Raw genomic sequence first — 25,336 nt, 5'->3', positions numbered from 1 at the left:
CTTCTCTTATGATTACAGAAGTTCAGCACCTTCTCATGTGCCTGTTGGCCATCTGCATGTCTTCTTTGGAAAAATGTCCATTCAGTTCTGCCAATTTTTTAACTGGGTTGTTTATTTTCTTGATGTTGAATTGTATGAGCTATTTATCTATTTATATATGTTGGATATATAATCCCTTATCAGTCATATCATTTGCAAATATTTTCTCCCATTCAGTAGGTTGTCTTTTCATTTTGTCAATGGTCTCCCTCACTGTGCAGAAGTTTTTAAGTTTCATTAGGTCTCATTTGTTTAATTTTGCTTTTATTACCTTTACTCTAGGAAATGAATCCAAAAAAATACTGCTGCCATTTATGTCAAAGAGGGTTCTGCCTATGTTTTCTTCTAGGAGTTTTATAGTATCCAGTCTCTGAATTTATTTTTGTACATGGTGTTAGAGAATGTTCTCATTTCAGTCTTTTACAGGTTATCTGTCCATTTAAACATTCTCCACCTTTCTACACTCAAGAATCAACTAGTCCTCATTAATACAACCATGTATAGAAATAGATGTTTAATAACTTGATGACAAAATTTAACTCCACAAAATATTATATGGATGGAAATCTGTTCAAAATATATTAAGTGCAATGGAGGGAAAAACTTGTAACAAAACAGTATAGACACTATTATCTGGATACACATGTGTATTTATAGGTATGTTTGCACCAGTCTACAGTGCACATACAAATCAAAATTGTAACACTGGTCATCACTGAAAATTATCATAGAAATTATAACTTTCTGATTTATATTTATCTGAGCCTTTTAAAATATTTCATATATAACAAATCTGTTAACTTTTATAATCAAAGAAAATAGTAAAAAGCATTTTTAAAAACTTTACTCCACTAACCTAGGAATGTGTAGACTATCCAGGATTTGAACAAACATGATTTTCCAACAATCATTGTTTTTATATGCAGTCAAATAAAGGGGAAAACAAATCAAATGGGCTTATTATGAGAATTCAACCTGCATGACACAATCTTAGTGCTTTGAGAAAAGTGGGAGAGGGAGTAAAGGTAAGCAGAAACACTAAGTAATTACTATTTAAAGAATTACTGTTTAAGGCTAAAAACTTTCAAGTGATTTATAATCTTTCAAGAAGTGACTTATAATCTCATTGGTAAAAACAAGACAAAATATAATTAAGATAACCCAATTAAAAAATAGGGAAAGAAAATGTGAAAACATTTTTCCAAAGATATACAACTGGCTGATAAACACACGAAAAAATGCTCAACATCACTAATCATTAGGAAAATGCAAATCAAAACCACAGTGAGATACAACTTCACACACACTAGGATGGCTAAAATCAAATCACAGACAATACAACAAGGGATTGAAGAGAATGTAGAGAAATTGGAACCCCCATACATTGCTGGTGGGAATGTAAAATGGCCCAGGCAGGCAGCTCCTCAAAATGCTTAACTGAAGAGTCACCACAGGACTCAGTAATTTCATTCCTAGGCAGGTACACGTAAGTCTACACAAAGCCCTGCAAACAAATTTCACAGCAGCACTGTTCAGAACAGCCAAAAAGTGAAATTAATCAAAATGTCCACTAACTAAAAAATGAATAAACAAAATGTGGCATACCCGTAAAATGGAATATTATTTGGCAATAAGAAAAAGAACAGATACATGCTACAGAATGGACATACTTTGGAAACATGCTATACGAAAGAAGCCAGTCACAAAAGACCACACACTGTATAAGTTCATTTATATGAAATGTCCAGAATAAGTAACTCCACAGAAAGTACATTAGTGGCTACCTAGGACAAAGCTGGGGGGCAGACATGGGGAATGACTGATAAGTGGCTACAGTTTCTTCTGGGGGTGACGAAAATATTCTGGAATCAAACTGTGGTGATAGTTGTACAACTCTGTGAATATACTAAAACTGAAATATGCACTTTGGGTGAATTTTAAGTTATGTGAAATATATTTCCAAAAAACTAATAAAAAAAAATGTTAACAACAATGAAAAAGCATGCATGACACACAGGAACTCCATGTATTATCTTTGCTTAACCTGTCCATAAATCTACACCTTCTAAGATAAAAGATACAGATACGTGAATCAGTGAACAAAACCACATGACCCACAGCCACAGCAGGAGGGCCGAGGCGGCACCGCAGCACTTCAGGAAGACCCGCGCACAGCACCTCAGACAAGAGTGCTCAACAGATGTTAGACATAGCAAATGAGGTCAGGCCTCGTTCACAGGGTTACACAATGGCACAGGTAGCAGGAAGAACAGAACTCACTGACCTGGAACAAGTTCATCATTCAGACAAATTTCCCTTTCCCACGTACTTACAACTTGCCAAATAAATTTACTTTCAGACAACTCAAAAATTGTCAGGAAAAACAGAGAAGAAAATGTTGGTAGACAACACTGCCACTGTATCAATGTAAAACTACTCCCTCTGTACCCTGGATTAGGGTTTCACTAGAAAAGCATTTTAACACAATTATGCCGTATCTGTTTCCAAAAGGCTACAGACCTCACAATCTACAGATCAGACTTTATTATAGCATTCAAGATTCAAATTACTGATGAAACATAAAAGAGGTCAAGATTTGTTTTCACTGGCTTCTTAACATGAATAATAAACCACTCAAAGAGTTCAAAAAGAGGGTACTGACTGGAAAGGGGCATAAAGGAATTCTAGAGGGAGGAAAATGCTCTGTATCTTGATCTGACTAGTGGTTATAATTACATATATATGCTGCATACATACGTAAAAATTCATTAAGCCATATATACATCTTAGATTTGAGCATTTACTGAAAACTATACCTCAGTTTTTTAATGAAATTTTAAAAATGGATCCCAAAGAATAATCTCATCATCCCAAAGCATATGATGTAAGAAGAGTCAGATTTTGCCTTCTTTTATTGAAAACAACCAATCATGGAAAAATAAAGCAATTTGATTTGTTACCTCAAAATGAACAAGAAAAACAGGTCTCTGGGCTCTGTTCTATCATTAATCTAACCTTGTGCTTCACAGACAATGAGACTGAATCTTGAGATTCTTCTACTGAGTGAGAAAAGTGTCTTCTACTGAGACAGAAAAAGAAAGAGGATAGAACCAGTTACCCAGAGTAAGACTAGGAAACTAAGGAACCAAATCAACCCCCTCTCTATCCCCAAAAGCCATACTCTTATTCTCAAATGAGAAAATTATTTTTATCTAAAACTGGCTATGAAATAATGCAAAAGAAGTTCGCAGGTTCATACTCCCTCTAAAAACGATCACAGAGCTACTTCTTGCTTCATTCTGTAGTTCTTCTAAGGGTCGAAGGTACTATACTCCCTGACCTTTACTTACATGTCTTGAGTAAGACAGTGAGCAGTGTACAGGTTAGGCCTCAACAGACCAAGACAAAGCACGGCTTTTGTTTCAGAGTCACATAAAATTTTAGAGTTGGACTCTAAACTCCAAGTACTCACTTAATGAATAAAGAAACTAAATCCTAAAATGGTTAAGGAACTTGCCTAAGATCTCAGAGTTAATAAGTGGCAAAGTTGAATCCAGCCTTCTATTCACTACACCACAACTACATCTCTGCTCAAACAGAAGCTGGGTACCACCTTATCTAACGTGATAGTTACACTCTGGGAGGGGAGGAATGGTTCATATTATCCAAAGTCTCATACCCATCTGTCCCATAACACTAATATTTAATTAATTTATAATTAGAGTTATAACTGTCAACCAGGTTACAGTCAGTACCTTGTTTTCTCAGCAATAAAATCCCCTTGGTAAACTGAAATAATACCAAAAGGCTCCTTGGTAAATGAATAAAAAAGGCAAAAAGAGATAAATGGTTTAAAGAATATATGCAGCAACTTCTTTTCATGGAAAACCATCTTACTTCACCAAAGACATTCATATTATCCATTCAGCAAACAATGAAATGTCTACTAGGTGTCAGGCACTGTGCTGGGCCCAAGGAATACAAAGACATAGATACAGGGGGCTTTGATTTAGGCACACAAACAACAGACTGCAGCAAAGGCCACGATGGGATGCCCAGGGTGCCACGGAAGCCCAGGGGAGCATGTCTACTCTAACCTGGATGGTCAGGGAAATCAGACCAGCTTCTTGCTCTCTTAAGCAGTAATATTTGCTCCAGAAAGCTCAGGCTTCTCATCATTCTTGAAATACACTATCTTGAACACTGGTCTCTTACACAAGTAACTCCAAAACCTATGTCTGAGGCAAAAGAAAAACAGGATTACAGTATTATCCTATTTATGAAAAATTACTTCATATTCACGTATCTGTATGTGTATGTATTTTCAAAGAGACATGTATGAAAGGACATTCATAAAAACTTTAATGGTAATCATCTCTGTGGGATGGAATTTCAGATTGTTTCATCTTCTCTAAGCTTTTCTGCATTAATTTTTAAAAACACTCCTGTAATTTTTTTATTTTCCTGTAACCAAGGTGAGTGGGACAGGGCAAGCACCAGAAGAAAGCTGAATAAACTCTCACTGTACTTACATCAGACTGTCTCCCCCATTCAGAGTATTATTTGTCACATGGGAGGACACTAATGCAGCACACTTGAGACCTTTTATTTACACTTGTAAGAAGGGCCACTCCTGGGAAAGTTCCTGGAGAAACAAGAAAGGTAGATGGTAGAAACATAATGTTTTGTAACTGCTATGCTAAGATGTTCAGACTTCATTCTGTGGATGACAGAAAAACACTGAGGGGTTTCTGGGCTAAGGATTAACAATTAACTCCATTTTTTTAACAAAGTAACTCTGGTATCATTTGTAATATTAAGATAGGAAAGGGAGCAAAGGCAAAAAGATGTGTTAGAAAGTTTTGGATACTTTTTTTTAATTTAGAGAAATGATAGCAAATTCTTATCAGTGGTATCTCAGGTGGATGAAAATATACAGTCTCCCACTTTCAGTGTTTATAAATTTCAATAACCCTTGCATTTCTTAAAATAAGTACGTATTATATTTATAACCAGAAAAAATAAGCATAGCTATCACAGTAACTCAGAGAGGGTGCATGGGAAATGATGACAGGTTGGATCACAAGCTCTATAAGGGGAGGAAACTAATCTGCCTTATTTATCACTATATTCCTAGTACCTTGTACAGTGCCTAGCACATATTATGTGCTCAATAAATATGTCAGAATAAACAAAAAATGAATGGAAAAAAAGTGAATGAGTGAACATCCTGAAGGTTCAATGAAGAAACATTTCAGAAGTAAAATGTACACTTGTGATCAACACAAAGGCCTAAGGTTTTTGGACTACTTGGCTAAGAGAATGATGAGCAGTAAATCAGGATAAGTAAATCTACAGGAGGTACAGGTATACAGAAATGCAAAGAGATCATGGCAAAATGCCAGTGAGTTTGGTGAAAGACATTACGTTTCAGGAACCAGTAGGCAAGCTAGGCTAAAGAAGTAGGTTTAAAAGTCATTCACATGAAGCTTGTATCAGAGACCAGAGCTACCACACACCACAGTCCATGGACTCTCACGCTTTTATTCAACAACAGAATAGGATATGCAGATCGAAATGGAATATACCTCTGGGTGCCCTGAAGCCTTAACATGATCTCCTTAACCTACGGATTCTTAAACTTAGATTACGAAATAAATACACTTCACTGAGTCTTCATCTCATTTGTTTCCTAATAGGATATAAAGAGCCACAGCTATACTTCCTATTTTCACTATTGCTGCAGATAGAATTCTGCACTTACACGTACAGGGAAGATCAGAAATCAATACACGTGGCATTATTTACCATAAACACACAGAATTTATATACTGGTTTTATTCAGTATTATCCACTGGCAAACTCATAAAATAACGATCTGTCACATGCTACTGACTTTTTTTTTAAGTTTCAGTTTGACATTTGAAATACTTTTGAGAAAAAAATGCTTTGAGAGAGCACCGTTTGTCTACAGATAATGCTTTTATAGATGTGATTCACAGGATAGGGCAGGAAAAGGTTTTTTATACTTTTTTCTATCTGATTCCAGGATTACAACATGATACTTCTAATTGTCTTCACCTATGCAAATCTCTTTCCCCTCCAATTCATTCTACCTATGAATTGAAAACAAAATCTCCCCATTTCCTTTGTTTCAACTTTACCTCTCAAAAATCCATCCTTCATATCTTAAACATGAGGTGATAATCACAGTAAGTTTAGTGAACATCCATCATCTCATATAGGTACAAAATTAAAGAACTAGAAGAAAAAAAAATTTTTTCTTATTATGAGAACTCTTAGAATTTACTCTCTTAACAACTTCCATATATAACATACAGTGGTATTAATTATATTTATCATGCTGTACATTACATCCCTAGCATTTATCTTATACCTGGAAGTTTGTACCTTTTGACTGCCTGCATCCAACTCTCCCAAAATCCCTGCCTCCTCGACCCCTGCCTGCCTCTGGTAACAACAAATCTGATCTCTTTTTCTATGAGTTTGTTTCTGAAGTATAATTGACCTACAATACTATATTAGTTCCTGTTAGACAACACAGTGATTTGATATTTCTATATATTTCAAATTGATCATCATAATAAATCTAGTTACAGTATTTCACCAAAGATATTACATAGTTATCAACTATATTCCCCACATTGGTAATACCTGTGACTCATTCATTTTGCAACTGAAAGTTTGTACCTTTTATCTCCCTCACCTATTTCCTTCTTCCCCATCCTCTCTAGTCTACTTTTTAAACAGCCAAGTCTGTCACCTCATTTTAGGACCACAAGGAAAGTCTAACTACTAAAACATGGTAAAAATACAGTTATTTCTGCAAAATAAAAGGGAAAAAGGCAATTACTATTTCAGAATACCTGAAAGAGCAATAAAATTAGCTACAGAAAGAAATTAAGCAAACTCTGAATAAAATCATATTAGAAATTTGACAATAACTATAGTTCTTCAGTATACTAACATTCATTATCCAAAACATGACATATTTAAACATGGGGAAAATTTATGAGAATTTTGAAAAAGTTTGGTTAACTAGCCAGATTATTCTAACCCTATCTTAAGAAAACATTTTTTTTAACTGCTTAAATAGTATTCCTCTGAACCCAAACTACAACGCACATGGTACCATTTAGGGATATGTATGACTGGAAAAATGATCAGTCATTCCATGAAGCTCCATTCCATCCTCTTTGGACAGGTGCTAAGAAATCTACTTGTTTGATATACATCTAATCCCAACCCAGTGTGAGTAGAAAAGATAAGGTAACTCTACTACAGAAAGAGCATGTGGCCAAGCAAATGATTGAAGCCACTGAGGACACGTTATTTCACTATACTTCCCAGTACAACCTGTCTGGTGGTTCTGTGTTTGCTTGTTTTCAAGACACTGACTTCAAGGACATACTGAAACTAAATTTTAAAAAATAAGGCTAAAAATAAAGTGAGTCACTGCATCAGAGCTAGAAGGGATTCTAATGATTTAAAGGTAAGAGATTCTAATAAGTTTATACAGGTAGTTGGTAGCAAAGTCTAGAACTGAGGCTTCCAACTCCTAGAAGAGACAACAGGATGTTTACTGAGTGTCTACTATGTGCAGAGAACTCTGCCAGGCACTATGTTAGACCAGTGCCCACTCTTGTATACAAAGATACTTCCCATAGAAGTTCAAAAACATTAATTTAAGTCTTAGATTCTCTCTCAGGAAATTTCTGTATTAGGACACAGTAGTGTCTACACCTCTAACAAGCATGTTAAAATAAGAAGAGGGGAAAAAAAAAAACTTCAAAGTAGGAACAAATTTGGAATTCCAAATAATTTACCCTTCCTTCCTGGCTATGAAAATTCACATGTTGATACTTACCACTGAAAAGATTAAGACCATCAAAAGATATCTCTACCCAAATTTCATAAGCCCATAGTCTAAGAAAAATGAGAGTTATTCCTGTTGGAAAAATGATCTGTTTTTGTCACATCACATCACACAACTAAAGAATTAGCTCTGTCACGGGGTTATAGTACAGTTATCTGAGGACAAAAGTCTAGGCAGAAAAACAACTGATACTGGAATTTGATAAAGACCTCTCCGGAAGATGGCATTTAGCTGTTTCAATGGCACCTTTCATCTAAGGATCTTAAAACAAATGTTATTTACATTACCAAGAATCAAAACAGTGGCACCATGGCCCAATAAAGAAGCATATCAACGATCTAGAGGGAATTTAATATCAATGTTCTGAAATTCAGCCCTCTACTGTAAAAACAAGATCTGGCAAGCTAAACAAATAAACAATAAACTTCATATATTTGAACCTCTTTCTTCACAAACAAGGTTGGTCAGATAATTGCTTAACCGTTTTATACATTCTCCACAATATTTGAGCACTGTCCTGTCAGAAAAGGAAAGCTCAGCTCACAACAGCCCTCTTTGGGTTTTACATGTACCCACACAGCATTAAGACAGCAGCAGTCTGAGACCACTAACAAGTTTTGGCCCCAATTTGCTACTTCACCTTCACTAGAACATACACTCCATTCAGGCAGAAACTTTTATCCACTGTATCTCCAGCATGTACAACAGAGCCAAACATATATGAAATACTGTTTAAATCAACAAATGAAGAAAAAGAAGTCTTCTATAATGCCAAGACCAAAGTTACAGCTACCTTTGGTTATCTGCACAAGCTCATCTGGCTGAGGACGCTATACAGATTAGATACTTCGACCACAAAACAGGAGTATGACGAAGTTCTTACAAGCCCCTTTGACAGCCCAAATATTAGTGTTTAAAGTGTCTTTCAGTCCTAAAATGTAGGAAAGAGTAGCTGATAGCCAACTGGTTCCTATCCAATCCTCGTATTTCTTCGTGTTCACAATAACTGCTAAGGATTATTTTAAAACCCTGTCAGCATGAAACAAACATTTAGGAACTAAGAATCGGTGGTTTAGGATAACCTAAGGATCTCAAAGTACATTTTCCAGTATTATTTAAATGAACAATTAATCTAGCCAGTTATTAATAATACTACTTAAACATCTTAAATCTCCTCCTATCAAGGTCATTTATCTAGAGTTACAGATTTTTACATAAGTGTTCTACCTCTTCAGGGTTTAGGAATGTTTTGCTGTTGGAAAGGCAACATCTCCAATCAGACTTTTACCTCCACTGCCCCACTGAAACTATTCTTATCAAGGTTACCAACAACTTCCACACTGCTAAATAAAATGGTTAATTCTCAGCCCTCATCCTAATTTGACACAGTTGATTACTCTCTACTCCTTGCAACATTTTCCTCATTTGGCTTCAGGATACCTTCCTAACTGGTTTTCTTCCTACCTCTCTGCGTGTTGCTACTAAGTCTCTTTTGATTGTTCCTCATCTCCCTAACCTCTAAAGATCTCTCAACTCATCTACTCCGGAGTTACCTAACTTCTACACCCTCTTCTTACTTCTATCTCTACTCACTCCCTTGCTGATCTCATTCAGCCCCCTGGCTTTAAATACAATCTGTTTTTCAACAACACCCTGAGGTACACCCAGCAGATCCTCTCTCCTGGATTTCAGGTTCATAAACCCAACTACATACCCAACATCTCTACTAAGTCTAATAGGCAACCATAATGTATGTCCAAAACCGAGATCCAATTCTTCCCCTCCAAACTTTTGCCCTTTTCAGTCTTCCCCATCAATAAATGGCAAGAGCATCCTTCCAGGAACTCAGAGCAAAAACCCTGGAGTCTTCCCTCTCTTTCACCGCATACATTCAATCTATCAGCAAAACCAGTTGACTCTACTTCAAAAAATACCCAGAATCAGACCATATTTCACCATATTCACTGCTACCCTCCAGGGCAAACTGTCATCTTCTCTCACTTGGATTACAGCACTGGCCTCCTAACTGATATCCCTGCTTTTGCCCTTGCCCAGTCCATCATCAGTCTATTACCCACACAGCAGCCAGAATAGTGACGGTGTCAAAATGGAAATCAGACCATGTCATACCACTGCCCAAAACCCTCCAAAGGCTTCTCATTTCACTCAGTGTAAAAGCTAAAGTCCTAAGAGCACCAACAGGACCAGCAGCAACTGGATGCTTACCAGAAATGGGGCCCACCTCAGACCCACAAAATGAGAATCTGAATTTTAACAAAAACATCCTAAGTAATTTATGCACATGTTAAAGTTTGAAAAGTACTTCGGTAAGGCACTGCAAAATAAGCACTCACCCTCCCCAATCTTTGCCATTCCTCATGCAAGCTTCTGTCTCAGGACCTTTGCACTTGCCATTTGCTATGCCTGGAATGCTCTTTTCATATATCTGCATGGCTTGCTCTCTCACCTTCTTCAAGACTTTACTCAAATGTCACCTCCTCTGTAAGGCCATCTGTGACCACTCAATTCCTCCCCCTCAATAAGCCCTTATTCCTCTCTCCTACTTTTACTTTTCTCACTAGAACTTGTCATCATAGGTTAAAAAACTGCATTTTTACTTATTCATCTTGTTTATTCTCCCCATATAATATAAAAAATAAGCTCTATAATGGTGGAGATTTTTTGACAGTTTCCTTCCCCAGTGCCTAGAACACACTAAGCACTCAGTAAGTATTTTAATGCATAAAATAAACAAATGAGGTTTATCTTCAAAACACTATCCAACAGATCTTATAAAATGGTTCCTTATTACACAAACTGACGTTTTCTCAGCATTACACTGAACGGACCCACATTTTAAAATATAATGAGCACCTACTCTATACTTACACACTGTAAACACCAATGTTCAACCATGATTTAAGTATGAAGATTTAAAAGTCAGATTCATGACAGGCCTATACCATCAAAAAGTTTGCAGAAAAAAAATCTGAGTCTTTGAGTGATTAAAAAAGAGATATGCTGGAGGGAGGGTATAGCTTAGTGGTAAAGCATGTACTGGCCTGCACAAGGTCCTGGGTTCAAGCCCCAGAGCCTCCATCAAGGGCAGGGGTAGAGAGAGGGATGCCTCCATCTCTCCGCAATGCAGTAACAATCCTTTATACTGATATAATACTCTTCCACACAAATTTTTTCATCTGATCCTCAACAGTCCTGTGAGGTTCATGTAAAGCAAGTAACAATAACACTTTTAGAGGTAAGAAAACAAACATACCTTAACTCTCAAAGCATAGCTGTAATAATGTCAAAACTGGGACTGAGGTCTCTTGATTTTTAGTTCAAAAATCCACAACATCACACCTCCTCTTGCAAACGATACTAAACCAGACTATAAAATCACACAGCCATATACTATACTGAAGATGCTAAGCTCTCCCAAACCACCCGGTGTCTATGCAGAATGGGAACAAACTCAGTTCACCAAAGTCACAATCTCAACTTGAAGAATAAGAATTCAAACTGCTTCCTGCTACTTAAAAGGCTAACCCAGAGTCCAATGACATTCACAAAGAATGTAAGAAATGAGCTTGTTACACTGCACATCAAGAAAGTTCTTATTGAGCTATGACAATTGCTAGAAAAAAGAATGGGAGAAAGGAAAATGGAACAAATGAATGAATGAGAACTGAGTTCTGCCAAGAGTCAATGTTATATTATGATTTAGTACTGCTCTGAATGCCTGAGTGATGCAATTTTGCAAAACAAAAAAAGACATACCTCCTCAAAATCCCAGCACAATAGCTTTCCTTTGTTTACATAGATGAGGATGAACAGCTGTAATCCAAAATGTTTCCAAAAAATTTGTTGTTTAAAAAGACATAGAAATAGAAGATCCACATGAAGAGAGATCCAATCTGGAAGATGGAGACCGTCTTCTAAATCTTATGTTCACCAACTGTCAGCATCTGCAGAGAGTGCTAACCACGGGTGTGTCTCCTCAAGACAGCAATACCTGCTGGAACAGAGGAGCAAGAAGAGAAACAAATACTACTAAATGCAGATATCTGGCCGGAAAACAATTACCAGTTGTTAGTCAGCAAAATTTTTCAAGCTGAAATAGTGAACATTAGAAGATCACATGGAAGTAATACAGCAGCCAAGTCCAGCTGGCAATGAGGTTATCAATGACAGCAGCAATCAAAGGTACATTTCAGCACACAAACCAGCTGATGAATAACAAGGAGTGTATTAAAGAGAATATAAAAATCTATTTCATATTTTTATAGCAAGATGATGGTCATACCATATAATCAAAGAAACACAGTTAAGTATTATTAGATAGTCTGGCAAAAACACCAAGCACTCCGGAGCCTTATAAAACAAATACTGTAGAACTACCAATGCAGTCGTCTAGGTCAGCAGAAAATATAGAATAACCATGCCAAAAATACATATGTAGGCCTGGCAGAAAAGCAAAGTTAATGTGTAAGTTGAGGGACATCAAAGTTAATTTGACAGATGATGGTTTTGTGTACCCTTGTTAGGTATCTTACTGAATTAGGAATCTGTTACATATTGGCAGCAAATTAAGGTACTATTTCTTAACACCGGCCACATCACTGCATTCTACCTACTACAGTTACAGAGTATATGGTAGCCTAAAATGAAATACAGCTGACCCTCAAACAACACAGGTTTGAACTGTGCAGATCCACTCATATGTGATTATTTTTCAATAGTAAACATTCCTTACTACACAGTCCATGGTTGGTTGAATCCAAGGATCCAGAGGAACTCTGGATAAAGAGGGCCAATTTTACACACATATATTTTTAATCGAAGTACAGTCAGTTTACAATGTTGTGTCAGTTTCTGGTGTACAGCATAATGCTTCAGTCATACATGAACATACATATATTCGTTTTCATATTCTTTTTCACCACAGATTACTACAAGATATTGAATATAGTTCCCTGTGCTACAGTATAACCTTATGGTTTATCAGTTTTTGTGAGGAATCCTCCTGTATTTTGAACAGACAGACGTTCTGCCAGAATTCAGTAGGCGTTCTGTGAGATTCAGTGGGTCTGTAGATGTAATTCTTGGTCTATTTGTGGGAGAGGGCGAGCTGTGAGCCTCTCTACTTGCCATCGTGGTACCTCCCTATCTAGTCCCAATTGTAAATTATATGTGGATTAACACCTGCAATGTTCAAGGGTTAACTGTACACTGAATGGCATTAACAGTAGATAAAGACAATGCAGAAGAAAAGATTAGTAATGTAAAGACATAACAATAGAAACTATCCAAAATGGAACCTGGAATACAAGAAGACTGAGCAAAAAGAGCAGAGCATCAGTGAGCTATGGGACAAAATCAAGAAGCCTAATAATGTACGTATAATTAGAATCCTGGGGGAGAGAGGTTTGAAGAAATAATATTCAAAAATTTTACAAATTCAATGAAGACTATAAATCCACAGACACAAGAAGCTCAACAAACACCAAGCACAAGAAACATGAAGAAAATTAAAACTTCAACAAGGAATAATTAAAATCAAATTGCTTAAAACCAGAGATAAGAAAAAAAATCTTAAAAGCAGCCATAGGAATATAGAATGGGAGAAAATATTTAAGTAACTGATATTCAGAATATAGAAAGAACGCCTACAACTCAACAATCACAAAGACCAACCAACCCAATTCAAAATGGGCAAAGGACTTGTAGACATTTGTCCAGAGATACATGAACAGCCAACTGGTAAATGAAAGAAGCTCGACATAACTTATTAAGAAAATACAAGTCAAAAACACAATGAGAAGCCACCTCATACTCATCAGGATGGCTACTATCCAGAAAGCAAACAAACAGAAAAGAAAATAATAATACTGGCAAGAATATGGAGAAGTTGGAACTCTTATGCACTGTTGGTGGGAATGTAAAACATTCCACATTTCCGCAGCCACTATATAAAACAGTATGGCAATTCCTCAAAATTTAAACACAGAATGGCGATGTGATCCAGCAATTCCACTTCTGGGTACATACTCAAGAGAAGAAAGAGCAAGATCTCAAAGAGATTATTTGTGCACCCTATGTTCATAGCAGCAGCATCCACAATAGCTAGAACATAAAAACAACCCAAGTGTCCAATGATAGATGAATGGATAAGCTAAATGTGGCATATACATACAATGGAATATTATTTGGCCTTAAAAAGAAATTCCAATGTATGCTACAACATGCATGAATCTTGACAACACAATGTTAAGTGAAATAAGCCAGTCATAAGAAGACAAATACAGTATGATTCCACTTATATGAGGTACTCAGAGTAGTTAAAGATCATAAAGACAGAAAGTAGATTGTCATTTGAGAAGAGCTGGGGGTGAGGAGACTGGGGAATTACTGTTTAATAGGTATAGCATTTCATTCTGCAAGATGAAAAGAATTCTGGAGATACATGGCCATGATGGATGAACAATGAAACAAACGTAACTTATACCACTGAACAGTACACTTAAAAATAGTTAAGATGGTAAATTTTATGTGTATTATACCAGAATGTGGGGGGGGGGTAATTAGGTTTATTTATTTTTGGAGGAGGTACTGGGGATGGAACCCAGGGCGTTATGCATGCTAAGCATGCACTCTACCACTTGAGCTATACCCTCACCCGATACTAGAATTTTTTAAAATTGAAAGAAAAATAAAAGGTAGCCAGAAGAAAACAACCACACATTCTGTACAGAGGGATAAAGATAAGAATGACAGCCAACTTCTTATTGGAAAGGAAGCACCCCAGAAGACAGCAAAGCAATACGTTTCAAGTACTGAAAGAAAAAAGACTCTCAACCTAGAATTCTATATCCAGTGAAAACAGTTTCTATAAATCAAGGCAAATTAAAAACTTCTTCAGACATACAAAAACTGAAAGGATTCATCACCAGCAAATCTGTACCACAAGAAATGGTAAAAGAAGTCCTTCTTTCAGAAAGAAAACGTAGCAGGGAGAAATCTAGAATTACACAGAAAATGAAGAGCACTGGAAATGGTACAGAATACACATATAGTACTTGACAAAAACTTTTATTATGATGAGATAGCAGACTCATTTATACTAAAATTAAGAAAAGCACTAAAGAGATACATGAGATACATGTATCATAATACATGTATCTTCCAAAATATCTGTCTTCCAAAATAACTTGATTAAAAGAATTCATTACCTATCACAAATTACTGTAATCAGAGTCAATATTACTATTTTTACAAAAAGAAGTCCCAAAGTACAAGCTATGTGTCTAGTAACAGTCTTTCAGAGAAGTGAAATTAAAATATCTTTAGTTCACTGGGCTGTGTTCTATTACACAAACCCTTTTAAAGGGTTGGCCTACAGTGAAGTTCCCTGGAAAAAAGTATGATGTTGGTTAATATATAATTTGTTAATTTTCCATCATCTCCAGGAAATCCCAAAGTAACCCAGAAGCTACAAAAAATAGCAAAGAATGTTCCTTACTTTCAAGAAGTCTGAAAAATATTAGGTTTTGATGAACTAGTCAGGTTACCCCAAACTGGCCAAAGCAGAAAATTTTTTATTTTTTCAGTATAGAACTAATTTTTTCTTTTAGTGTTTTTTTTTGGGGGGGGGGTGTAATTAGGTTTATTTATTTATTTTTAGAGGAGGTACTGGGGATTGAACCCAGGACCTACTGCATCCTAAGCATGAGCTCTAATTTATCTATTTTTAAGCTGAGTATTCATGGAGGGTTTTTTTTTTCCCCATTGTGGTAAAATATACATAAAATTTATGTACATAACATAATATGTATACATAAATATACATAACCATTTAAATGTACAGTTCAGTGGAATTAATTACATTCACACTGCTGTGAAACCACCATCCATCTCCAGAACTCTTTCATCTCTCAAAACTGAAATCCCAACCCCATTAAACAATAACTCCCATCCCTCTCCCCCCAGTGCCTAGCAAACACCATTCTACTTTCTGTCTCTATGAATCTGATTCCTCTAGGGACCTCATATGAGTGGAATCATGTCGTATTTGTCTTTTTGTGACTGGCTTATTGTCACTGAGCATGATGTCCTCAAGGTTCATCCACATTGTAGACTGTGTCAGGATTTCCTTCATTTCTAAACTGAATTAATACTCTACTCTGTCTATACACATTTTGTTTATCTACCATCTGTGGATGGACACTTGGGTTGCTTCTACCTTTTACCTATCGTGATTAATGCTGCTGTGAACATGGGTGTACAAATTTCTGCTCAAGACCCTGCTTTTAATTCTTTTGGGTAGATACTCTAAGGTACAACTGCTGGATCATATATTAATTCTGTTTTAATTTTTTTTGAAGCACCTTCATACGACTTTCCACAGTGGCTACATCATTTTACATTCCCATCAACAGTGCACAAGGGTTCCAATTTCCCCACATCCTCACCAACACTTGTTATTTTCTGGTTTTGTTTTCTTTTGCTTTTTAAGCAACCATTCTACAGGTGTTAAGCAGTACCTCACTGTGGCTCTGATCTGTGTTTCCACACTTAATAGCAATGTTGAGCATAAAAAGAAGAAAACTTTGGCGAAGTCTTTTAGAGGAAAACAAATCTATCAAAGCAAAGGTGTCAAAGCAATAACTGCAAAACGAAGCTCGGAGCTGGGTACTGAAATAGGAGAAAGAAAACACTAATGTTTAATGCCACTCTATTATAGTCCAAACCTCAGAGGGAATGCGGTTGATAAGAATAAAACCTCTGCAGTATCACTGATGCCAAACAGATCACAGAATGGGAATCCTGCCTACTATCCCTCTGAATACATAACGTCAAATACAATGTATACACTCAGAAACTCCTTGAGGCCACAAGCAGATCTTATAATCCAACTTCACAGTGACTGGACCAAAATTCTTTACTCTGTAAAGACAACGGGAAAATTATGTGATTTCAGGATCCACTGATAAACATCATGCCCTGAGAAAGTAGCACTTTTTCAGCACTTAAACCCAAGTAAACCATCGTGTAACTTTACTTTCAATATAAAAATAAAATGTATCAAAAGAAGTACATTAGTTGTAAACCCAAAACATGTTCAAACAAAAACTTACACATGAATGTTCACAGCAGCACTACACATAACAGCCAAGAAGCGGAAACAACTCAAATGTATATCACTGATGAGTGGATCAACGAAATGCTGTGTATTCACACAATGGATTATTATTTAGACACAATTAAGAAATTAACTATACTTTAACAATAAATCAACTATACTTTAACAAAAAAAACACAAAAACAAATAATTTTAAAAAATCATTTGAGAGGTAAGGGAATCTCAGCATGGAATGCAGAATGTGACAAAACAATCTAAATCTATTTCAAAGGTGAAACAACCTCATTTGTGAGTGGAGGAATAAGGTGCTGACCCCTAAGTAATGACGGAAGGAAGTGGAGTCTGTAGACTAAAGGCAAAAGAACTATTCATAAGCACTTTACTCTAGTTGATAAAGTTTTCCCTCAGGGGGACAGATTAACAATTGTGCAAACACTACACATGTATACTAGAACTGAAGAATTGAGTAAATGGATGCCAGAGGGCAGGAGCCAGGTTTCTCACTGGTGAAGTGGAAGGGTTAGAATGATCCATGTGGTAAGGAATCAGAGTTGGAGATATCAGTATGAATTCATGTTTAGCTTAATATAGAGAAAATTGGCTACATATGGAAATAATTATAGATATGTGTATATATATACAGCTTAATGTATACACACTTATCTTCCCTGATCTGTTACTCAGAGGGCCTAGAAGCAACAATACTCTGGTAGCAACTAGCACATCAAGCACCCAGATCTAGGTTTTGTAATACCATTTTTCAACAAAAGGAACTAGAGGTCCCGGAAAAAAATGACTGATTATAGGACTGGAGCATGATATATAAAAGATGAGCCTGAAGCATTTTATGTTGCAAGAAAGTATTCACCCACGCACATAACCATGGGAGTATGCCAAAGGGAAGGGAAACAGGAGCCAACTGAAAGAACTCCCAATGGTCAAAGCTGCAACAGTTTGAGCAATGAAATTTATGTAGATACTCCATCCTTAAGGAGGTGGAACATAACTCACCGCTCATTAAGTGTGGGCTACACATAGTGACTTTCTTCCAGAGTACAGTATAGAAAGGGAGGAACAAAGGGGCAGCTTTACAATGGCTCCAGCTAAGTGATCAAGGCTAACAGTAACACTGATAAGTCATGTCAATAGTATGTACTCTTGGTATGTCATGAGAATGACACTTTACCTCTGTGGTCTTCCTTCCCAAATCACATTACATCAGTCTAACCACTAGAAAGACATCAGACAAATCCCAATTGAAGGACATTTTACAAAAATACTGATCAGTTATCTTCAAAATTGCCAACATCATTAAAAACAAGGAAAATTGGACATATTGCCTTAACCAAGAGGAGCTAAGGAGACATAGCTATTAAATGTAATGTATCATCCTGAATGGGGTCCTGGAACACAGAAAAGGATATTAAGGAAAAAACTGTGGAACTCTGAATAAAGTACAGACTTACTAATGATGTATCAATATTGATTCACTAATTGTGACAAGTGTACCACACTAATGTAAGATGTTAATAATAAGGGAAACTGGGTGTGGGATAGACAAGAACTCTCTGTACTATCTTCACAATAATTCATTAAATCTAATGCTGTTTTAAATAAAACATTTATTTTAAAAGTTTATTTTTAGAAAATTGTAAATATTTACACATGGTCTTGGACCTCAAGAAGCTTCCTGTCTCGTCATGAGGTACAGTACATGCTCATGAAAGAAGAATAAAATACAAAAATAAAAAATATTAAATTGAGAAGTACAGATAAAAGTGTTTAGGAATATAGAGAAGGTCTAGAATTATAAGGGAAGACTTCATCAAGGAGGTAAAACTTGAGTTTGTACCTTAAAATGTACTTCAGGGTACCAAAGTAAAAAAGAACAATGATAAACTAGGATACATACAAGAATCAGAAGGGTGAAGAATAAGGAAAAACTTTGAAAGAAATGAAAATATTTAGCCCTGAAAAGTGAAGGCGAAATCAGAGACATAATAGCAGTGCTCAAAGGCTTCAAGGGTCATGTGGCAGAACTAATAGAGTTACATCATATGCCCATTTAACTTACTAGCTGACCTCTGGTAGAATGTGACTAACACTCAAGGACAGAGAGAGTGACAGCTGCTCTACAGAGCCACAACAGGAAATGCCAATTTGGAAAGACAGGAAGCAGGTGGCCAAGTTCTTCTCTATAACTTTTCAAAGGATAGTGTGCATGTGAGTCCAATGAAGCAGAAATTTAGATTCAAATCCTGCAAACATTTATTGACCAATTACCATGTGCCAGGTGCTTACATATATATTACCTCACTTAATATTCACAATACATCAACAAATACATATTAATGTTTTATATTTATACAATAAGAAGCTTAATGCATAAATACAATAAAATTAACCTTGTAAGGAAGCAAAAACATATTAAAATTCTCCACCATCTCCCACTCTCTGATAAGGATTTGATAGCTCTTTTAAAAGGTAAAATTGACAACTTAATAATAAAAAAACAAACAATCCAATCCAAAAATGGGCAGAAGAACTAAACAAGCAATTCTCCAATGAAGACATTCAAATAGCCAATAGGCACATGAAAAAATGCTCAATATCGCTAATTACCAGAGAAATGCAAATCAAAACTACAAGTGTCATCTCACACCAGTCAGAATGTCTATCATTAAAAAGTCCACAAACAATAAGTGCTGGAGAAGCTGTGGAGAAAAGGGAACCCTCCTACTGTTGGTGGGAATGTAGTCTGGTACAGCCATTACAGAAAACAGTATGGAGATTCCTCAAAAGACTTAAAATAGACTTACTATATGATCCAGCAATCCCACTCCTAGGCATACATCCAGAGGGAACCTTAATTCAAAAAGATACATGCACCCCAATGTTCATAGCAGCATTATTTATAATAGCCAAGACATGGAAATAACCTAAATGTCCATCGACAGATGACTGGATAAAGAAGTTGTGGTATATTTATATAATGAAATACTACTCAGTCATAAAATGTAATAAAGTAATGCCATTTGCAGCAACATGGATGGATCTGGAGACTGTCATTCTAAGTGAAGTAAGCCAGAAAGAGAAAGAAAAATACCATATGATATCACTTATATGTGGAATCTAAAAAAAAGACAAATGAACTTACTTACAAAACAAACAGACTCACAGACACAGAAAACAAACTTATGGTTACCAGAGGGGGAAGAGGGTGGGAAGTGATAAATTGGGAATTCAAGATTTGCAGATACTGAATAATATATACAAAATAGGTAAACAACAAGTTCATACTGTATAACACAGGGAACTATATTCAATATCTTATAATAACTTATGGTGAAAAAGAATATGAAAACAAATATATGTTCATGAATGACTGAAGCATTATGCTGTATACCAGAAATTGATACATTGTAAAATGATTATACTTCAATAAAAACATATACACAAAAGAAAGGTAAAATTATTTGAAGGCCTACATATCTACATAATTTTTTCCTCTTGCTCCTTCCTTCACTGACTCTCAGTTTGTAAAATACATAAGAATTATATACAACTATATATGCAAAAACATGCACACTATGCTTTTTAAGCAGTTTAAGGAATTTTCAAGTATAGTTTTCATCTTATATGATTTTGTCTCAAGCACTGATTTCAGAACTGAATCCTGGGGATGAGGTGCAACCGTACTGCAGGCTTACTCCGTGGGCACCATAAGGCAGCATCAGGAAAAGGAGGTAGAGAGGCTGAATCCTATTACAACATGTAGAAGAACATTCTAACCAATTAGAGCTATCTAAAAATGGCACAGGCTACCTCAAAGTAATGAATTTTCTGTCATCAAAGCTGTTCAAACAGAGGCTGAAAAATCACTGAGAACATATGAGAAGAGAGCAATTGGGTAAGAAGCTAAGATCTCTTCCAACTCTGAGATTCTATAATGGGTAGGCTTTTAAAACCTGACAGGAGGGCAACCTAGTTGAGAACAACAAAGGCAAGAATGATATGGTATGGGGAGAAGTTCAATGCTGGGGAACATGGATGCTTATTTCCGTCTGCAGACGTTTGCTATTTCATCTGCCAGGAAAAGCTCTTCCATCTTTGGGGCCACAACTCAAATCTTCTCCTTGGTGAGGCCTCCCCACCACCTCCACCAATCACTCACTCATCACATCAGCTTCGTTTATTTTCATGGTTCATATAAGGAATCAGCAAACTTTTTCTATAAAGGGCAGACCACAGGCCAAATCCAGCTTGCCTCATGTTTTTATATGGCCGATGAGCTAAGAATGGTTTTTATGTTTTTAAATGGTTGGGGGAAAAAAAATCAAGAGCATAATTTTAACATTTTTTGACAGTGGAAAATTGTATGAAATTCAGATTTCAGTGTCCAAAGTTTAATGAAAACACAAACACACTAGTTTATGTATGCCTGTGGCTGCTCCACACGAAAACAAGAGAGCTGAGTAGCTGCAACAGAGACTGTACGGCCCATAAAGCCTAAAATAGATACTTTCTGATCCTTTACAGAAAAAGTTTGCTAATCACTGATTTACAGCATTATCTGAAATTACCTCTATCTGCTTATTTGCTATCCTCATTCTCACCACACAGAATAAAGCTCACTGAGGGCAGGGACTTCCCCCTCACTATAGCCCACTACTTACCCAGAAAAAAATCTTGGAACCAAGTAAGGGTTCAATAAACGTTTGATTAATTAATTAATGAGTGATCCATAAATGTCACCCTGAGGAGTTCAGCCCTCAGCCATTACAGGTTTTGTACATATATGATAGGCATAAGAACTCTTGTAGAAAAAGGGAATATTCCGGTAGAGAGGAGAAGCAAAGAGTTTAAAGTAATGGTGGTCACCAACTAGTCCAGGTCACTGAGTTTCTTCACCACATTGTACTGTTTTGTGTGCTCATAAAAAATTCTCTCAACTACTGTAAGGTGTCATAACACTGTCAACTGATTGTGCCTCTGTTTATATGAAGATGCAAATACTCTGAGAAATCTCATTTCCTATACAGAGTACACAGCATCCACCCCTTGACAAACCTTAATAAAAGCTCGTGATTTTAAATGATCTAGATCACATGCTAATAAATTTTTAATAGCTGAATTCTTCCTATGCTGTTGATTAGCAATCTACTCTGTAAGCAGCTGAAAACTTTTTAGAAATTAAAAGGTTACCGCCCACAGACCAGAAGCAGCTTTTTAATCTTTCTATACTAGCCAGAGAGTGGGTGTGTGATTTCAAAAGAAATACAAGCCAACTCTGTTGATAGAGGACAAGGTATTGTTGCATTAAAATCTCACCTATAAGCAGCATTTGCTACATACACTAGTAAAACTACCACCTACTCATAATTCGAGTCTCACCCTTCTAATCTACAAGTGGAGAAAGAATATATCTACCTTCTGGAGGAATCCTGTCATTAACACATTAACATTTTCATAAGGTTCTTTTCCTTCCACGCTTTGAAACAATTTCTATACTTGTATTTCAAAGACAAGAATTTGGTTTAATCAATAACTTCCAATAAGACATTGGTCAAAAGGCATAGCAAATCAAAGTTTTACTGTAAAGCAGCTACCTGCTTTTTAATAATTTAGGAATTCAGATCTTTCATAGAGATGCTTATGGTACAGGTACCTCTGATAAGTATGTCAGACTTATAGCAACCATTTTGGGTTAGTATATGTGTGTGTTCATCTTCCTTTCCTCTATGGCAAGTCAAGATGAAAAGGCAGCCTGCAAAAGCAGTGGCTACGATCTACCAAGACTAATGTGTAAGGTGTCACCAAAGGAGAGGGGGGATTAGCCAACAGTTTAAGCGGGCTGCTTCAAGAAACTCTGCGACAGACTCACCTGGGGGATGTTCACCATCAGTGTTAGGGATTAAACCAAACAACCCTGGACAAACACTACACACACCTTTGCTTACGCTGAAAAGGCTAAAGCCTGCAAGCTATTAGAGGATCTCTGGACTTTCAGGGAATGTGCAACTCACTGAGGCCCTTTTCTCTTCCTAAAAGGGTTAATGAAGGCACCTGGGGCCAAGGCCAGCCAGCCTAGATTCACATCCCACCGCGCACCTCCTATTCTCCCCTTTCCCAGTGCAGCAGGCTGCCTCCTCCCCTCAAACGACAAGTTCAAAATCAAAACAAAAGGTGCAAAACTGGTTTCAGGTGGCAATGGCTGAGCCCTAGTGGCCAACTTCTGGGGGCGCCAGGGCGAGCGAGGGCTCGTGAGACCACAGACCCCACCAGAGCCAGATTCCAAACAGTCCCTGGGCCTGGGCCCAGGTGCTCACAGCCCTCCCTTCCCGCGGCCCTGGAGGGGTGCTGCGAAGATGGCGAAGTGAGGCGGCGGGGGGAGGAACCCCAGGGTCAAAATGACAGCGGAACGGGCCTGGCGAGGGAAGAGGCCCGGCGGGATGCTGGGGGTTGAGTCCTAGGCCCGGGGCTTCAGCCCCGAACGGGGGAGACCGAGGGTCCGAGCCGCGCCAGGCCGCGAGCGGGAGGCCGGGCCCGCGTCGGCGGCGCCGCGGGGCCACGCTCCCCTCACGACTCTCCCCGCCCGGGGCGGAGAGGCCGTGAGGGGCCGCGGCCGCCGCCAGCGTCCGGGGCGGGGGCACTCACTTACCGGCGGGGAGGGGAGGAGAAGCCGGTGTCTCCGCCAGCGCCGTCGCTCGGGCTCAAGCACCGGCTCCTGCCGCTGCAGCCGCCGCGCCAGGTCCATCCCCCCCAACCACCCCCCTCCCGGCCCTCCCCCCACGCCGCCGCCTCAGCCGCCACTGCCGCCGCAGCCGCCGCCTCCGCCGCCTCAGTCCCGGCGCGGGAGCGCGAACCGGCGCGAGGGGACGAGAGCGCACGCGCCCGCCGCCGCCACCCACAACCTCCGCCCCCGGCCCGCGGCGCAAGCGCGAGGCGGCGGCGGGGGCGCGCACGCTGAAGGGGCGGGGACGGCCGGGGAAGGCGTGGCCCCGCCCCCGCCCACCCACGCGGCCGCTGGGCGCTGAGCGGATCCGCAGCAGGTGGCCTGGGGCTGCTGCAGGTGGGCTCCTCCCGGCGAGAGCTCGGGCAACTAAGTTCCTCCGGCCGGGCCCTTTTTTCCTGCACAGCGAAGGCCCAGATCAACTCAGGTGTGAATGGATTTCTAACGGCCTCTCCGGTCTCTCACCTGTTCTCCCCACCCTCAATCGCGAGGCCTTTCCTCCTCGCATCCAGCAGGTGTTAGGCCGCCGCGGGGCTCTAAGAGAGCAGGGGCTGTTACTGTTTCACGTCCGGTATTACCACCGAAGAGAACACAAGCAGCCATCAGCCTATCCCTCTATTACTCCATTTTCCTAATTTATTCGTTCGTCTTTTATATGTATCGAGGCTCCTTCCGAGTGCTAGGCCATGTACGGGTCACTGGAAGTACAAAGTGGGGATAAACAGAGTCATGAAGTTAGATCTGGTGGAGACAGAAAACGTTAAAAGGTGAATCACACAAAATTAAAGTTTGCAGATAGTAAAGTCTCCTCTGAGAGGTACATTGTGCTAAGAGAACCGGTATTGGAGGAGGGGCGACGGAGATTGACTCAGTCAAAGATCTGAAGGCTGAAATCTGAAGGCTGACTTGGAAGGAGTTGACTATGTCCAAGGGATGAGAGCTTGGCCTGGCTGGAATGGGGCGCTGAAAGAGCACTGAATGCGGAGTGGAGTGTGTGGGCTGATGCAGAGGACCAGTTAGGAGGCTGCCTTAACGTCAAGGCAGGGTAGACTGGTGGCGATAGAGCACTTTTCAGGGAGTACAATACCAGGACTTGATGACAGATTGGCTGAAGGTTGAGGCCAGGGAGGTGGCAAGGTTGACTCTTAGATTTAAGGTTGGTGGGGATGCATTGACTGATCTGAGGAGCGCTGGAGGAGGCCCTTGAGGAAAGTAAAAATGGATGATAAACGTAAAAGCTAAAGTTTATTATTTTTAGGGTTTTTTTTTTTTTTTTGGAGGGGGAGGTAATTAGGTTTACTTATTTATTTTCAGAGGAGATCCTGGAGATTAAACCCAAGACCTTCTGTATGCTAAGCATGTACTCTACCACTTCAGCTATATACCCTCCACCCTTAAAATTATTTTTTAAACACACGCTTTTTTTAGACTTAAAAAAATTGGTGGAGGGTGGGAGATAGTCAGGTTTTATTTACTTATTTTTAGTGGAGGTACTGGGGATTGAACCCAGGACCGTGTGCATGCTAAG

General features: G+C 38.4%; 1 protein-coding gene across 7 annotated transcripts in view; it reads right to left on the bottom strand.

Annotated features, from left to right (window-relative positions):
* TMCC1 (transmembrane and coiled-coil domain family 1) overlaps positions 1–23,888 on the bottom strand; it is a 180,272-nt gene extending 156,384 nt beyond the window's left edge. Inside the window, exons 1-5 of one of the 7 annotated variants that reach the window (XM_074344284.1) lie at positions 23,737–23,888; positions 11,714–11,951; positions 6,204–6,300; positions 4,572–4,684; positions 4,137–4,277 (exon numbers count right to left, since the gene is read on the bottom strand). The gene's annotated coding sequence lies outside the window, so the exon portion shown is untranslated. The remainder of the gene's footprint in view (positions 1–4,136; positions 4,278–4,571; positions 4,685–6,203; positions 6,301–11,713; positions 11,952–23,736) is intronic. The other 6 variants (XM_074344283.1, XM_074344280.1, XM_074344279.1 and 3 more) reach the window with 6 other exon arrangements.
* Positions 23,889–25,336: the final 1,448 nt, after the last annotated feature.

This window comes from Camelus bactrianus, chromosome 17, assembly GCF_048773025.1.
Source record: "Camelus bactrianus isolate YW-2024 breed Bactrian camel chromosome 17, ASM4877302v1, whole genome shotgun sequence".
NCBI classification, from domain to species: domain Eukaryota; kingdom Metazoa; phylum Chordata; class Mammalia; order Artiodactyla; family Camelidae; genus Camelus; species Camelus bactrianus.
The sequence above is the reverse complement of the archived record's forward strand: the minus strand, read 5'-3'. Positions and strand labels throughout refer to the sequence as shown.